This window comes from Nuphar pumila, chromosome 15 (genome assembly GCF_984573655.1).
Source record: "Nuphar pumila chromosome 15, dmNupPumi1.hap1.1, whole genome shotgun sequence".
Taxonomy (NCBI): Eukaryota; Viridiplantae; Streptophyta; class Magnoliopsida; order Nymphaeales; family Nymphaeaceae; genus Nuphar; species Nuphar pumila.
In genome coordinates this window covers 10,390,014-10,405,486 of record NC_143263.1, presented here as the reverse complement: position 1 = coordinate 10,405,486, position 15,473 = coordinate 10,390,014, and the positions used below count along the sequence as shown (strand labels likewise).

Genomic DNA, 15,473 nt, shown 5'->3' with positions numbered 1-15,473 from the left:
CCTTTCAAGATTAATAAATAAAAAAAGAAAAGACTGCTTTGCCTGAAGATGAGGACACCTACGTCTTGCAGAAGGCTGACAACATCATACACAAAGTCATGTCTCACAAGTTACCCAGATAATTAAAAAGGGGTGAGCGTAAAACTCAGTAAGGATTAAATTACAAGCAAAATAAGCTCAAATTACAACTGTAGTGGGATCTAAGCCCCTAGTCTTATTTTAGTTCTCGATCACACATCACACACAGGTTTGTGTCTTTTAATTTTTTCTAGTTTCTCACTCGATTCTCACAAGTTAACATACTCTTGATGCCAACCACCATCTATATTGGGTATACTGGTAATAACCTACTGTAGGCGTAGCAACTCATGTATAATACCTCAATTTTATGGTGTTGGCCAGACTATAAACCACTCCCTCTGTTCATTGTAGTGCAGGACTCCTAGTAGCCAACCGACAAGTCAGTAATCTAAAGTCATACATGCCCTAAGATTTTTTATGGTTCATGCTACATCTTAATCTAACTCTACAATCCCAAATCTCTCAGTGAAATCTCTATGATTCCTTAGGACATATGCATCTCATGCATTCACATGAACTCTCACTCGAGTTCTTTTCCACTGTCTCCTGACAAGTGTACTGAAGGGATATTCTTATTCAATTATTCTCAAAGGACAATCCTAAAGTTCTAAGATTCACCAATTCTCTAAGCATGCAAAGATGTAGTCTCTTTACATTTATAAATTCTGAGGACCCCAACAATGGTGGCTCTCACACTGACGACCATCAAGTGGCCATTTCCACCATCTTCCTCAATAATTTATGGGGTTTTCAGCATGCAAGGTATTTCAAGTCATGGTAACACATCTATAAGTACTATGGGACACAAAACTCATCTCAAGAATTCTATTATCGTGCATGTATTTTTAAGTTCTTCAAAACTCAAGTATGCATTTCATTCAACATACAATGATTTAATACATGCAACTCATGTTGAAGTGTCACACATACATGAAATCATTTATGGCATTTCGGACTAATTAACATGCAGTCATTCTCTAATCACTAGGAAAGTGTATTTCTAGCATGTAGTTGCAAACTCTTTAGGATACAACTATAATCTCAAGCAAACATGATTTCATGTAGTTTAATTCATAAATATGTCTGCATATAATGTTTTATTAACTAAAATGCTTATAATTTCTCTTACCTCAAATGCAAACGCTGCACTCTAGTCGTAGTCGAGTTTGATGTAACTCTAATAGTAGAATTTAATCATCACACAAGTATGTATATATTAACAAACATATATTTTTTATATATGTTTGTTAAAATTACAAAAATACCCTTCTTAAGTTGGTTTGTCATACCTCGAACTTTGTGTCTTTAGTTTGGTCAAAACTATAAGACAAACATATTCCTTTCTACGATACTAACCCAACACACAAAACCTCACTCAATTTTGAGTTTTGGGTGCAGATTTATGCATATTTTACTATATTGATATTGAGTCACACACAAGGATAAAGTGTTCTAAAATGATTCCTATACTTTTATGATGCAGGTATATTTGCATGTTCTTTGCTTCATTAATGACCATCACAGACTATGATCACGATAATTATGATGACGATGATGATTCTTTGTACAATTTGTAGTATGAATCGTCTAGTGGTGTTGGAAGGACAATGCAAGAAAGGGCAAGAGGTCTTCTGATTGTCCATATCAATTTGAGGACAGAAATGAAAATTTTTTGATGAGAAAGATAAAGAAGAATATGAACTGGATGACTACAACTCTGAAGATGACCAAGATCATGAACCACCAAGCATGCATAAAACAACAGTGCTATGACGCCATGTATTGAAACAAAAGAAGAGTGGGCAAGAAAAGCAAGGGAAAACTCAGGTTTTTATTTGCAGGCACTGCAAAAATATTTATCATGGGTTATATACTCGAGTTTTTGCACATCACAAGGGATCTCCAAAGGGACAAAGTGTTGGGATTGCCTTTGGCCCTGTAGTTGCAAAAAATGCAGAATTGGCAATAAAAATTAAGAGGCAAGTTCGCCGAGTGGAGGTTTCAACAAGTGCATTTGAGTTGAGGAGATCAAGAATTGATAATCTGAAGAAGCCTATTAATATGACTACATCATCTAGTGGAAGCCGAAAAACAGTTGATATTCGTGATACCTTTAAAAAGGTAGAAAGAGATGATATAGATCACAAAATTATCAGATTTTTGTGTGCAAATGGCATACCTTTCAATGTGCTTCAATCACCATATTGGGAAGAGATGATATCTGCGGTTAGTAAAGTGCCTGGATATAAACCCCCATTATATGAAAAAGTGCGAACAACGTTGTTTGACAATGAGAAAGAGTGTTCACAGAGAGTTAAAAGAATTTCGCGAAAAGTTTGAGGAGTTTGGAGTTTCCATTGACTCCGACGGTTGGACAAATATCAAGAACAAACACTTGATAAATATACTTGCATCAAACTGTTTTAGCTCGATGTTCTTATATGCAAGCGATTTTTCTAATGTGCAACAGTCAGCTGCAAACATTGTCGAGTTTTTGAAAACTGGATATAAACTTGTGTGGCCTTCTAACGTAGTGCAGGTGATTACAGACAATGCAGCAAATTGCAAGTTAGCAGGTGAAGAATTAAAACAAACGTATAAGTATATTTTTTTGTCACCTTGTATTGTGCACACACTTAATTAGATCTTTAAGGATTTGGCAAATGAGTTTCATTGGTTGGGAGAAACATATTTGCAGGGTAAAGAAATTGTAAAATATATCACAAATCATTCAAAAGCACTAGTAATCTTTAGAAGCAATGAAAAATTAGAGCAAATAAAGATTGCAAAAACAAGGTTTGTTTCACATTATACTACTTTGAAGCGCTTGCTTGATGTGAGGGAGAACTTGATGTTCACAGTAATTTCAGCTAGATGGAGCGAGTGAAAACAATCATGCACGGATGAAACTATGAAAAAAAGGGTTGTTACAACATAAACAACTATTCTTGATGAAGAATATTGGGATTTTGTATGTTTAGCATTATTTATTACAAAACTCATATATAAGATCATTAAATTTTGTGATCAAGAAGGCCCTATAATTGGTGAAGTGTATGAAGGCATGGACAACATGTCGAGGGAAATCAAAGACAATTTAAAAGAACAAGCAGATTTATATGAAAAGATTCATCAGATTGTCTCAAATAGATGAGATAGAATGAATATGCCTCTGCATAGTCTAGCCCACATGCTTACTCCAAAATATTACGAGTCGAAGTATCTCAAGATCCCAGCAGCAGCAGGAGTCAAACGAGTTTCTCTTAGTAAAAATTTTATTTTATCTATTTAATAAAGTTTAAAGTTTAATGATTTAATTATTTTATTATTTCATTTGCATTTTTTTGTTATAGTTATTAAACATTTTTTTTTAGAAAATGATAATGATATCTTAGACGGTGCAATGCTCGCGCTTGAAGTATATCTACTGGAAATGAAGAGCTATCTACACTTTATAGGTCATAACTTGTGGCTTTTGCATCAAGAAGTGAAAGATTCAGCCGAAATGCAGCAAGAATAGATGCATTGAATCCTACAATGTCGGTGCTTAATCGATGGCATTTTTATGGTGGTGATACACCTGAGTTGAGAGCATTAACCATTAAAGTTTTATCTCAACCTATTAACACATCTTCTGCAAAAAGAGTGAAGCACCTATAGTTATATTCACAATGTTAAAAGAAATAGGCTCAATGAAGATCGTGTTGATACCTTGGTGTATATTCATTACAATCTTCGATTGATTGACAAGTATAATTAAACTGTGTTGTACTTTTGTTTTGGTATTTTTTCTCTCTTTTTCTATTGATTGTTTGATTGACAAGTATACCTTGGTGTATATTCATTACAATCTTCGATTGATTGTTTATTAGCATTCATATTTTATGTTCTAGTTATAAAATGTGCAACAATCGCTACAAAGATGGACCGAGTCAAAAATTGGATATCAATCCAGAACTTCCTATTGTAGAAGAAAATACATTAAGATTAGAGGACATGCGATGGAGAGATTTGGATGATAGTGCACAACAATCAAGCACTATTTTCAAATTTAAATCCAAAGATGCACAGCCAAGAGCTCAATTACCTCCAATAACCATACGTACAAATGAAGTTAAAGATGATACAAATCAATCCAACAGAGCTAGTAGAACTGCAGATATACAAGAGCATTCATCAGTTCCTCAAGGTCGGATTGATCATTTCTTTAGCAGGAGACCTAGGCAAGGTATGTTGATTTTGTGTTTTTTATTTTTACTTTCTTCTATATATGTATTTTTTATATTTTAGATTAAGGTTTTTGAACATTTTTATTTTTTAACATATTCATTATAGGAAATGAAGGAAGGAGCAGAAGGCATGGTCGTGGAGGACAAGAAGCACGTGATGATGCAGAAAGTTCTCGATACATTGTTGACTTGAAGGTTAAGAGAAAGATGACAGATGAATGAACTCTTAAATTTTTAATTAAGCTTTTGATGATGTAGTTGGAGTAGTCCAACTTATAAACTCTTATGTTACTTTTTTTGTCATGGTCTTGTAATATTTTGTTGATTTGATATGTACTTTTATTTTGAACTTTGCATAATGAAGTGAAGTAGTGGATTGTGTTAATTTTAAGTTTATAGTTTAGAACTTTATAGCTTATAATTTACAGTTTAGAACTTTATAGCTTAAAAATTTAACCATATTTTTATGTAATCTTTGAGTTTATTGATTTCTCATTTTCTATGTTGCAGAGATCACAAGATTTACAACAATCAAGTCATTTAATTCTTTTATTGAAAAATGTATGTTTTTTAATCAAATTTATTAGTTTTTTTAATGCATTATTTAGTGCTTGCATGCATTTGTTAAATAGTTGCAACAGAAATGTGAATTATGATCTTCTCTTGATGTATTTTTTTTAAAATCCTTGAAAGTTGCAAATGATGCATTTGTTAGATAATTGCAACTTATATTATTTATTGTCTTAGATACATGTTTTATTTTGTCAATGATGAGATAAATCTTATTTTTTGATAAAATAAAAATATATAATTACATTTTCGCTTCCCTTTCGATTCTTATTCGCTTCTCATTCGAATCCTATGTCACTTCCTTCTTCGCTTCTTAGGTCGCTTCCGATTCGCTTCTTAGGTTGCTTCTTAGGTCGCTTCCGAGATGCTTCCCAGTTCGCTCCTAAGTCGTCTCGCGCTTCCCGCTTCCTAAAATTTTAAAAGTCTCGCTTCCCGTTTCCTAAAATTTTAAAAGTGCTTCGCTTCCCGCTTCCTGCACCCGCTTCCTCGACTGGCAACTCTGGGCTCGACCCTTATGCATTGGAACAACTTACTAAGCCTCTCATGGTGCTTGTAAACTAATATTACGGATTAAGAGAGGATCTCTTGAGAAAGAGGGCGATCGAAGGTTTACAGGGCAACCGGAGTAAGGAAGGCCTACCAGTCTTCCAAGGTTGAGCTGTGTTCGAGCTTGCTCAGGTGGACCAGGGTGCCCCTTGCTCCTGCTCCATCACCGGAGAGGGAAGGGAGGAAGGAAAGGCCAATGCCATGCCACGCTCGAATGCTTTATCCGATCTACGTCCAGTTGTTGTCTCGTCGGGAGAACCACGCCCAACAAAGGGGGTTGTCAGAAGGAACCACATCCGACGAAAGTTGTAGAGAAAAAGGAAGAAGCCCGAGGTTGGTGGGAGAAGAGAGGAAAGGGGGAGAGAAGAGAGAGAGAGAGAGAGAGAAAGCGCAAATGCATCTTAATCCCAAGGTTTATTCATTCATGTTAGACTGTCAAATCAGTCTGACTTAAGTACTCGAGTGCCTGGATAAACGGGTTGCGCAAAGCCCGGGGCACTGTCGCACGCGTTCAGATCCCGAACTCTGGAACCTTCGCAGGGTTGTACAATTACAAGTTTTGCTTTAAAAAAAACGAAAATGACAAAAAACACTTTTTACAAAAGGGGGGCTCTCTTTAGCAAGTCAAAGGCGCACCATTCGCTTGGTCAGCTCCTTGGGTGCGTAACAACTGTGTTGTCGACGGTAAGGACACAGGGGCGATCTCGTCTATGCCTCCCCATTGAGGGTGGCAAGGACAGGGTCGATCCCTGTACCTGCCCTTGTCCCCTTGACAGGGCTCTTCCATTGGTGTCGGCTACCACTGTTGCTGCCAGCTTTGTTTTGTTTTTAAAAAGGGAGAGAAAAGTTGACTTACCTAGCGGTGACGCTCTCCTTACTGCTGCTTCTTCTCTCCTGCCTCTTCCTTCTTTCTCTCAATCTCTCTCTCTTTCTCTGTCCCCTCTGTCTCTCACGGCAAAATGGACAAAGAGAGAAAGTGATTTCCCCTCTCTCTCCCACTACCAAAAATTGAGGAAGAGAAGGGGTTTCTCCTCTTAATTGGAGAGAGGAGGTGGAGTCCCTCCCTCTCCCCACTACCCATTTAAAGGGAGAGGGGGTGGGTCCCACCTCTTTACACTCATCAAACCAGGTGGGTTTGAACCCACCTGGTTGGGTATTACACTTCCTTTGTCTAGCATTGTCGATGAGAATATCAGATAGCATTTTCCGTAAAGTTGTCTCATCATTGACTATTGAATCATCACCATTCATTTGAAAGCTGCTTGAAGATTCATTACCCTGGCTTCTACTTGAAGCACCGACAGAACCATCATCCTCTTGGCTAATAGTTGTGCCTGCAAAATGCAAAAATTCAGAATGAAAATGTACCGAAGGAGAATCCCTAACAAAGGATGATTCCAGACCCTCTAAATCAACAGAGAAAACTACAATTAGATGTTGAAATCAGAGTTGTCAGTCAAGGAAGCAGGAACGGAAAGCAATACGAAAAGCGAAAGCGGGAAGTGAGGCACTTCTAAAATTTTAGGAAGCGAAAAGCACGAGATGGCGTAGGAGCGAACCAAGAAGTGTCTCCGAAGCGACCTAGGAAGCGAAGAAGGAGGCGACCTAGGATTCGAGTGGGAAGCGAAAGGGAAGCGAATAAGAATCGAAAGAGAAGCGAAAATATAATTATATATTTTTTTATCAAAAAATAAGATTTATGTCATCATTAACAAAATTAAACATGTATCTAAGACAATAAATAATATAAGTTGCAATTATCTAACAAATGCATCATATTGCAACTTTCAGGCATTTAAAAAATAATACATCAAGAGAAGATCATAATTCACATTCACGTTACAACCATTTAAGAAATGCATGCAAGCACTAAATAATGCATTAAGAAAACTAATAAATTTGATTAAAAAGCGTACATTTTACAACGAATGAATCAAATGACTTGATTATTGTAAATCTTGTAAACTCTATAATATAGAAAATAAAAAATCAATAAACTCAAAGATTATATAGAGATATGGTTAAATTTTTAAACTATAAAGTCTTACACTATAAACTATAAAGTTCAAAATTGTAAAGTGTAAACTTAAAATTAACATAATTCACTACTTCACTTCATCATGCAAGCTTCAAAATAAAAAGTACATATCAAACCAACAAAATATTACAAGAACATGACAAAAAAAATAACATAAAAGTTTCTAAGTTTGACTACTCCAACTACATTATCAAAAGAATAATTAAGAATTCAATAGTTTATTTCATTGTCAACAATCAATAATCTGTCATATTTCTCTTTCCCTTCAGGTCAGCAATAGATCAAGAACTTTATGCATCATCACGTCCTTCTTGTCCTCCACGACCATGTATTCTTCTTCTTCCTTCGTTTCCTATAATGAATATGTTAAAAAACTAAAATGTTCAAAAAACTTAATTTAAAATATAAAAAATACATATATAGAAAAAAGTAAAAATAAAAAACACAAGATCAACATACCTTGCCTAGGTCTCCTGCTAAAGAAACGATCAATCCGGCCTTGAGAAACTGATCGTCGTTTTTATATACATACACTAGTTCTACTAGCTCTGTTGGATTGATTTGTATCCTCTTCAACCTCATTTGTACGTATGATTATTTAAGGCAATGGAGCTCTTGGTTGCGTATCTTTGGGTTTGGATTTGAAAATAGTGCTTGATTGTTGTGCACTATCATCCAAATCTCTCCAATGCATGTCTTTTAAATTTTAATCTCAACGTATTTTCTTCTACAATAGAAAGTTTCGGATTGATATCTCATTTTCGACTAGGTCCTTCTTTGTAGCGATTGTTGCATTTTTTTATAACAAGAATATAAAATATGAATGCTAATAAATAACCAATGATAGAAAAAGAAAAAAAGAAAATACCAAAACAAAAGTATAACACTTTAATTATACATGTCAATCAATCGAAGATTGGAATGAATATACATCAAGGTATCACCACGATCTCCATTGAGCCTATTTCTTTTAACATTGTGAATATAACTATAGGTGTTCCACACTCTTTCTGCAGAAAGATGTGCTAATAGGTTGAGATAAAACCTTAATGGCTAATGATCTCAACTCAAGTGTATCACCACCATAAAAATGTCATCAATTAAGGACTGTCATTGTAGGATTTAATGCATCTATTCTTGCTGCATTTCGGCTAAATCTTTTACTTCTTGATGCAAAAGCTACAAGTTGTGACATATAAAGTGTAGAGAGCTCTTCATTTCCAACAGATATGACTTCAAGCGCGAGCATTGCACCATCTAAGATATCATTATCCTTTTCTACAGAAAAAAAATGTTTAACAACTATAACAAGAAAATGCAAATGAAATAATTAAATAATTAAATCATTAAACTTTAAATTTTATTAAATAGATAGAATAAAATTTTTACCAGGAGAAACATGTTTGACCCCTCCTGCTGTTGGGATCTTGAAATACTCTGACTCGTAATATTTTGGAGTAAGCATGTGGGCTAAACTATGGAAAGGCACATTCATTCTATCATATCTATTTAAGACAATCTTATGAATATTTTCTTACAAATCTGGTTGTCCTTTTAGATTATCTTTGATTTCCCCCAACATATTGTCCATGCCTTTATACACTTCACCAATTATAGGGCCTTCCTGATCACAAAATTTAATCATCTTATATATGGGTTTGTAATAAATAATGCTAAACATACAGAATCCCAATATTTTTCATCAAGAATAGTTGTTTATGTTGTAACAGCCCTTTTTTATAGTTTCATTCATGCATGATTGCTTTCACACGCTCCATCTAGCTGAAATTACTATGAGCATCAAACTCTCTCTCACATCAAGCAAGCGCTTCAAAGTAGTATAATGTGAAGCAAACCTTGTTTTTGCAATCTTTATTTGCTTTAATTTTTCATTGCTTCTAAAGATTACTAGTGCTTTTGAATGATTTGTGATATATTTCACAATTTCTTTACCCTACAAATATGTTTCTCCCAACCAATGAAACTCATGTGCCAAATCCTTAAAGATCTAATTAAGTGTGTGCACAATACAAGGTGACAAAAAAATATACTTATACGTTTGTTTTAATTCTTCATCTGCTAACTTGCAATTTGCTGCATTGTCTGTAATCACCTGCACTACATTAGAAGGTCACACAAGTTTATATCCTGTCTTCAAAAACTCGACAATGTTTGCAGCTGACTGTTGCACATTAGAAAAACCGCTTGCATATAAGAACATCGAGCTAAAACAGTTTGATGCAAGTATATTTATCAAGTGTTTGTTCTTGATATTTGTCCAACCGTCGGAGTCAATGGAAACTCCAAACTCCTCAAACTTTTCGCGAAATTCATTTAACTCTCTGTGAACACTCTTTCTCACTGTCATACAACGTTGTTCGCACTTTTTCATATAATGGGGGTTTATATCCAGACACTTTACTAACTGCAGATATCATCTCTTCCCAATATGGTGATCGAAGCACATTGAAAGGTATGCCATTTGCACACAAAAATCTGATAATTTTGTGATCTATATCATCTCTTTCTACCTTTTTAAAGGTATCACGAATATCAACTGTTTTTCGGCTTCCACTAGATGATGTAGTCATAGTAATAGGCTTCTTCGGATTATCAATTCTTGATCTCCTAAACTCAAATGCACTTGATGAAACCTCCACTCGGCGAACTTGCCTCTTAATTTTTCTTGCCAATTCTGCATTTTTTGCAACTATAGGGCAAAAGGCAATCCCAATACTTTGTCCCTTTGGAGATCCCATGAGATGTGCAAAAACTCGAGTATATGACCCATGATAAATATTTTTGCAGTGCCTGCACATAAAAACCTGAGTTTCACATTGTTTTTCTTGCCCACTCTTCTTTTGTTTCAATACATGGCGTCATAGCACTGTTGTTTTATTCATGCTGGGTGGTTCATCATCTTGGTTATCTTCAAAATAGTAGTCATCCAAGTCATATTCTTCTTCATCTTACTCATCAAAACAATTTTGTTTTCTGTCCTCAAACTGATATGAACAATCAAAAGACCCCTTGGCCCTTTCTTGCATTGTCTTTCCCAACACCACTAGACGATTCATGCTCCAAATTGCAAAAAAAATCATCATCGTCATCATAATTGTCGTGATCGTAGTTTGTGATGGTCATTAACGAAGCAAAGAACAAACAAATATACCTGCATCATAAAAGTATAGGAATCAGCCTAAAACACTTTAAATAAGCATCATGCAAGGAGGTGAAAGATCTATCATCTATGATTCTATAATATACTATGATGAAGCAGACAATATAAAAAAAAAAGGAAGTTCTTTCAAAAGTTTGCATTTATGAAAAATGTTAAAGAAAGGCAACATAACAATGAAGAAAGACAAAATTCATATTGGCCAACTGTTTCTAGCAATAATGATATTTATTTAAAATTTTAAACAACTAGCTGCAACATACTATTTGCCCCCACTCTTCTCATAAAGTAAATGAGGATTTAATAAATACCACCTACTCCTGCAGGTGCTTAGGAATCCTGTTTTGTGCGAAGAAAACGGTGTTTGGAATGGATATCTGCCAATTTCAACTACATCCTCATAAGGATGTTGAGAAATCCAATCTCATCTCCCATTTTCTTCTTGGCTCCCATCACCCCTCTCATCTCCTCCCCCAACACCAGCTCCCAAACAGAGCCTAACTGTTCCAAAGACTTGAAACTTTCACAGAATCACAAACAAAAAAAGATAGGATGCAGAAACCAGAACTCCCAATAGCCTCTTAAATAAAGTGGCTCAGACATGCACAAATAGGTCGTCATCTGTAGATATGAATGTAAAGAATTGTTTCATATCCACAAGCATTTCAGATCAGTATAAAATGAAATCTATCATCACAGCCACATCCAAAGTTATAGAAGCATCGCAAAAAAATTTGAACAAGCAGGGAGAAGGATTTTTTCATATTAATGTACAGTAGTACGTTTCTATCTGATTGGCATCCTCCCCATGTACAGTAGAAATGATAGACAAGAATCAAATCCCCAGGCCTACAAGGGCCCCACTCATCTGCTAAGGGCGACTTGTGAATGTCACAAGTTGGAAACCCTCAGGTGGCAATCGGTGATGGGGAAGGTGGGTTTCTCTTGGATTATCCAAGAAAAGAACCAAACCCCAGAAAGAAATACAGGCATTCATGAAAGCCAGACTGACCAAATAAACGTAAGATGAACATTGATTAAGTAGCCAATGTGCCGCAATTTTTTACAGGGAGATTACTTATATGCATGTTGGGGCTTGCGTAACCTGAACATTATTTCAAATAATCATATTCAGGCTTTAAAATCCCCAATTTCATTTTAGGAGTAGAACAGAAAGGTTCCAACCACTGCAAGGTGGTCCATTATAAGAAGTATCTACTCCCTACACAGCAAAAAAATTGAAAAACAGGTGAGTTCACACGTTTAGTATGTGCAGCAGTCATCGAGAAGGAGACTGGTGGGGGATTTAGCTGGTACGAAAAGGTTGGAGTTGTAGGTAATGGCAGTAGTCATCGGGGCGTGACTGGGAGAGAAGATGCACGCTCACAATCGTGAACGGTGAATTTGCATCTCGTGGGCGAGATGGAGAGAAGAGAGGAGAGAAGAGATGGAGGGAAAAGAGATACGAGTACCTGAATATTCTCATCTCCGGTCGGTGGAGGTCGCCGGACGTCGAAAAAGGTCGCCGGAAGATCTGAAGGTCGCCGGTCGGTGGCCAAAATCCTGAGAGAGAGGGAGGAAGAGAGACTCGGAAGAGGCATGAAAAAAACCCTAACGCCCTCTTTTGAGTTTTGTTTTCATGAGTTTTTTAAAATTCTTATTTTACCCTTAATAAAAAAACTCTTTTTTTTTCAAAAGGGCCAAATAGTAAAATAGGTTACGCGTACCCCCTTTAAAGAGGTACGTGCTTCCTGATATAAGCGTTCGCTTCCCCGTGCATTTTGAAAGCACCGCATTTTGTGCTTCCAAAGTGCGTATCAGGGAAGCGAGTATCAGGGAAGCGTGCTTCCCCTAAGGCATAAGCGCTTCATGTAACTCTGGTTGAAATGCACAACCACCAACATGATAAATATCTTCTAGAGATATCTATGGTAGAAAGAGCATTTTTATGATGGCCAAAGGATGATAAGAAAGATAAGCATATAAAAGACATACTTCTGCAAGTAAGAGGCCAATTCGATTACCTGACATTGACAAAAAGATCTACACTATCAGAGAGTGAAGAAGAATCCACAGTGAATTTATCTTCCTCTTCTGCAAGAAAATTAACACTACATTCTTTGAGCTAGTTGCGAAGATTTTTTTTATGATGTGGAACCCTTTGCCTCCCCTAGAAAATCTACTTAATGAGGCACTTGTACAATGTGATTGCAGCTGATCCCAACACTACTAAGCATGAAATTGCATTTCAACTGCTTGTCTCAGAATGCATTTTTCAAATAATCTCAACGCACTATTAGTACCTATCGTCTGTATAAACATGTCATAACATATCACATTCAAGTGAGAATGACTTCACATGCTTTACTTGGTTTTAAATTAAAATACGACAGTTGTTACATGCAATTGAGCATGACCACATTCTTTACTTTTTTTATTATTTTATGTTGATGTATGCTATATAACTAAACGATAAGAAAGTGAAGAAAATATAGGAACATTTTATTATTCTTATGAAATTTGAATATAATAAAATCAAACCCAACATGTCTCTGTGCACCTCCTTCAACTAAAGACACTCCTAACGTGCAATGCTTGTTTTGTGGAAAAATGATAGTACCGTGAGGCAAAAATGGCATGTTTTCTAAAATGCTCCGCAATTTATCAAATTTGTCGAATGGACAATATCGCAGGTTACCAATTTTTTTATTGTCAGTTTTACCTCTCACGGGTGCAAATTTTTTATTTTTGCATGTCATGATGCTAAAATAATAATACATTGATGAAACTCATCAACAAAATCACATCAAAAGTTGCGATATTACAAATAAATTTGCGAAGTTCTAAATAATTTGCGATACTCGTGATGAGTTTCTTGCGATCACCAACGAAAATCATAAAAATTGTGGAAGTTTGATCATTATGAAATTGTTGATGATTATCGCATGAAGTATTAAGAAATTATGAAAAATTACAAAAGTTTGATATTGTGAAATTACTTCTTCTTGCAAAATTTTGTCTTATATAAATGATCGTTTGTTTCTCAACCCCTTTTTTCTTCTGAATGTCCTGTTTTTGCAATACTTAGTATTCTTGTGGTGCCCAACCAATGGTCCACAATCCTTTCGGTGACATTCCGACAATATTTAGTTGACTATTTTGTGAGGCAGCAACTATGCAAAAATCCATCATCGGTTGCAGCTCATCGACAATGATTCACCAGCATCGAAAATCCTCAAATTTTGGCCCACCTCCAGCAAGTTTTTCAGTGAATCTTCTGTGAATATTTGGTTAAAATCATAGACAATGACTTCATCAGTGTCCCTTAACTGAGATTTTTTCTGATAATGTTAACAAAGACTAGGTTTTCGGTGAAATAGTTTTTCACTATTGTTTTTCTGATAAAAACATATTTTTCTTATTGTTATCATTTTTTATTATGAGATGGAAACAAAGTTTGTTGCATGTATATTATCTTGTTATCATCGGTAAGGCCAACCAAGTTTTTTTTTGGTTTTTGCATGTATATTATCCAGTTTATTATTATTATCATAGGAATTAAGTTTTTTATTATGATGACACTGAAGAAGAGAAAACATGCAAGTTACACATGTTAGCACAAAGAAGAAAAATAACACTAAGCAGAATTGGCCTAACAGGCAGAATCATCATGAAGGACTTGTAGCATTTGACTATTATGTAGTGTTTAATAAACATATCTTGACACATACAATAGGCTTGCCACTCCGATAGCGAGGAATCCTGCTTTAGCACAAACAAATTGGTTATCAGATCTTCTTTACCAAAAATATTGATCTGCAATGTAGAAATCTGTGCTCATCCTTGCAGGCATATGCAGTTCTAACTAATAAACTGCTAAAATTTTTAGACTAGCCCACAAGTACTGCGAAAGGGATAGAGAGACTCATTGGTAAAGCAATTTAAGTCATTGTCTCACCGTGAGGTTTGCTAACCTCGATACCCAACTTAAACAAGATAAAGACATTACCACTTTTAGCGGTAGCGGTGAGATGGAGATGGACTCAGTTCTTCAGAATGTCTCCAATTTGGAGAGTAGTTGCCTAGACGTGAACGACGGTGAAGCTGGGGTTGGGGCAATTATAGAGAGTCCTCAAGCAGAAGATGTGATTATGGCCTGAAGGTATAGCATAGTGAGGGTCTGGAGGTAGAGGAGAGCAACGTGATGCCAAATAGTGCACAAAAAGTTCTTTATCTCCCTTCTTCAGCGAGAGTGCATGTTTTGAGTAGGAGGTCACAACAACAGTATGGTGTCGAGGGACAAGTATTTGTCTACATTCATGAACATAATGTCTAAAACATCTTCGAGTCATCTTTCAAAAACATAAACAAAAAAAGTATTTTTGTGTTTATATATATATATATATAGTCATCTCTTTATTTGTGTGTTTATGTACTTGCATTTCAAATAGTGAAAATGTTATAATTATTGAGTATATGCATGTGTAATTGCAGTCGTATCAGCCTCTCTAAATCCACATGCACTAATTCTTCTGAGACAAAGCACACTCGCGGTTTTTAGCACTGATGGAGTCCCATAAGGATTTGTCGGATCGGATGCATTTTCAAAAATTCTTGAAAATTACCCCATGAAACATCCACCACAGTCTCGTAGATTCTATTGTATAGTTTTGGGGTCCGTCTTTAAATACATTAAGATGACAATTATGTTGGAGGACATAACATGGATTATCGAATTGAAATTCTATAGAAAGTCAGTGATTGGACGTCGTTTGGGGTCATTTAAGGGTTTGGGTTGTGTCCTCATAGATGCAGATGATGAGGCACAGGA

General features: G+C 35.7%; 1 long non-coding RNA gene across 1 annotated transcript in view; it reads right to left on the bottom strand.

Annotated features, from left to right (window-relative positions):
- LOC149814453 (uncharacterized) overlaps positions 1-12,252 on the bottom strand; it is a 31,467-nt gene extending 19,215 nt beyond the window's left edge. Inside the window, exon 1 of the long non-coding RNA XR_016427880.1 lies at positions 12,115-12,252. This is a non-coding gene — a long non-coding RNA (uncharacterized LOC149814453). The remainder of the gene's footprint in view (positions 1-12,114) is intronic.
- Between the last annotated feature and the right edge of the window lie 3,221 nt (positions 12,253-15,473).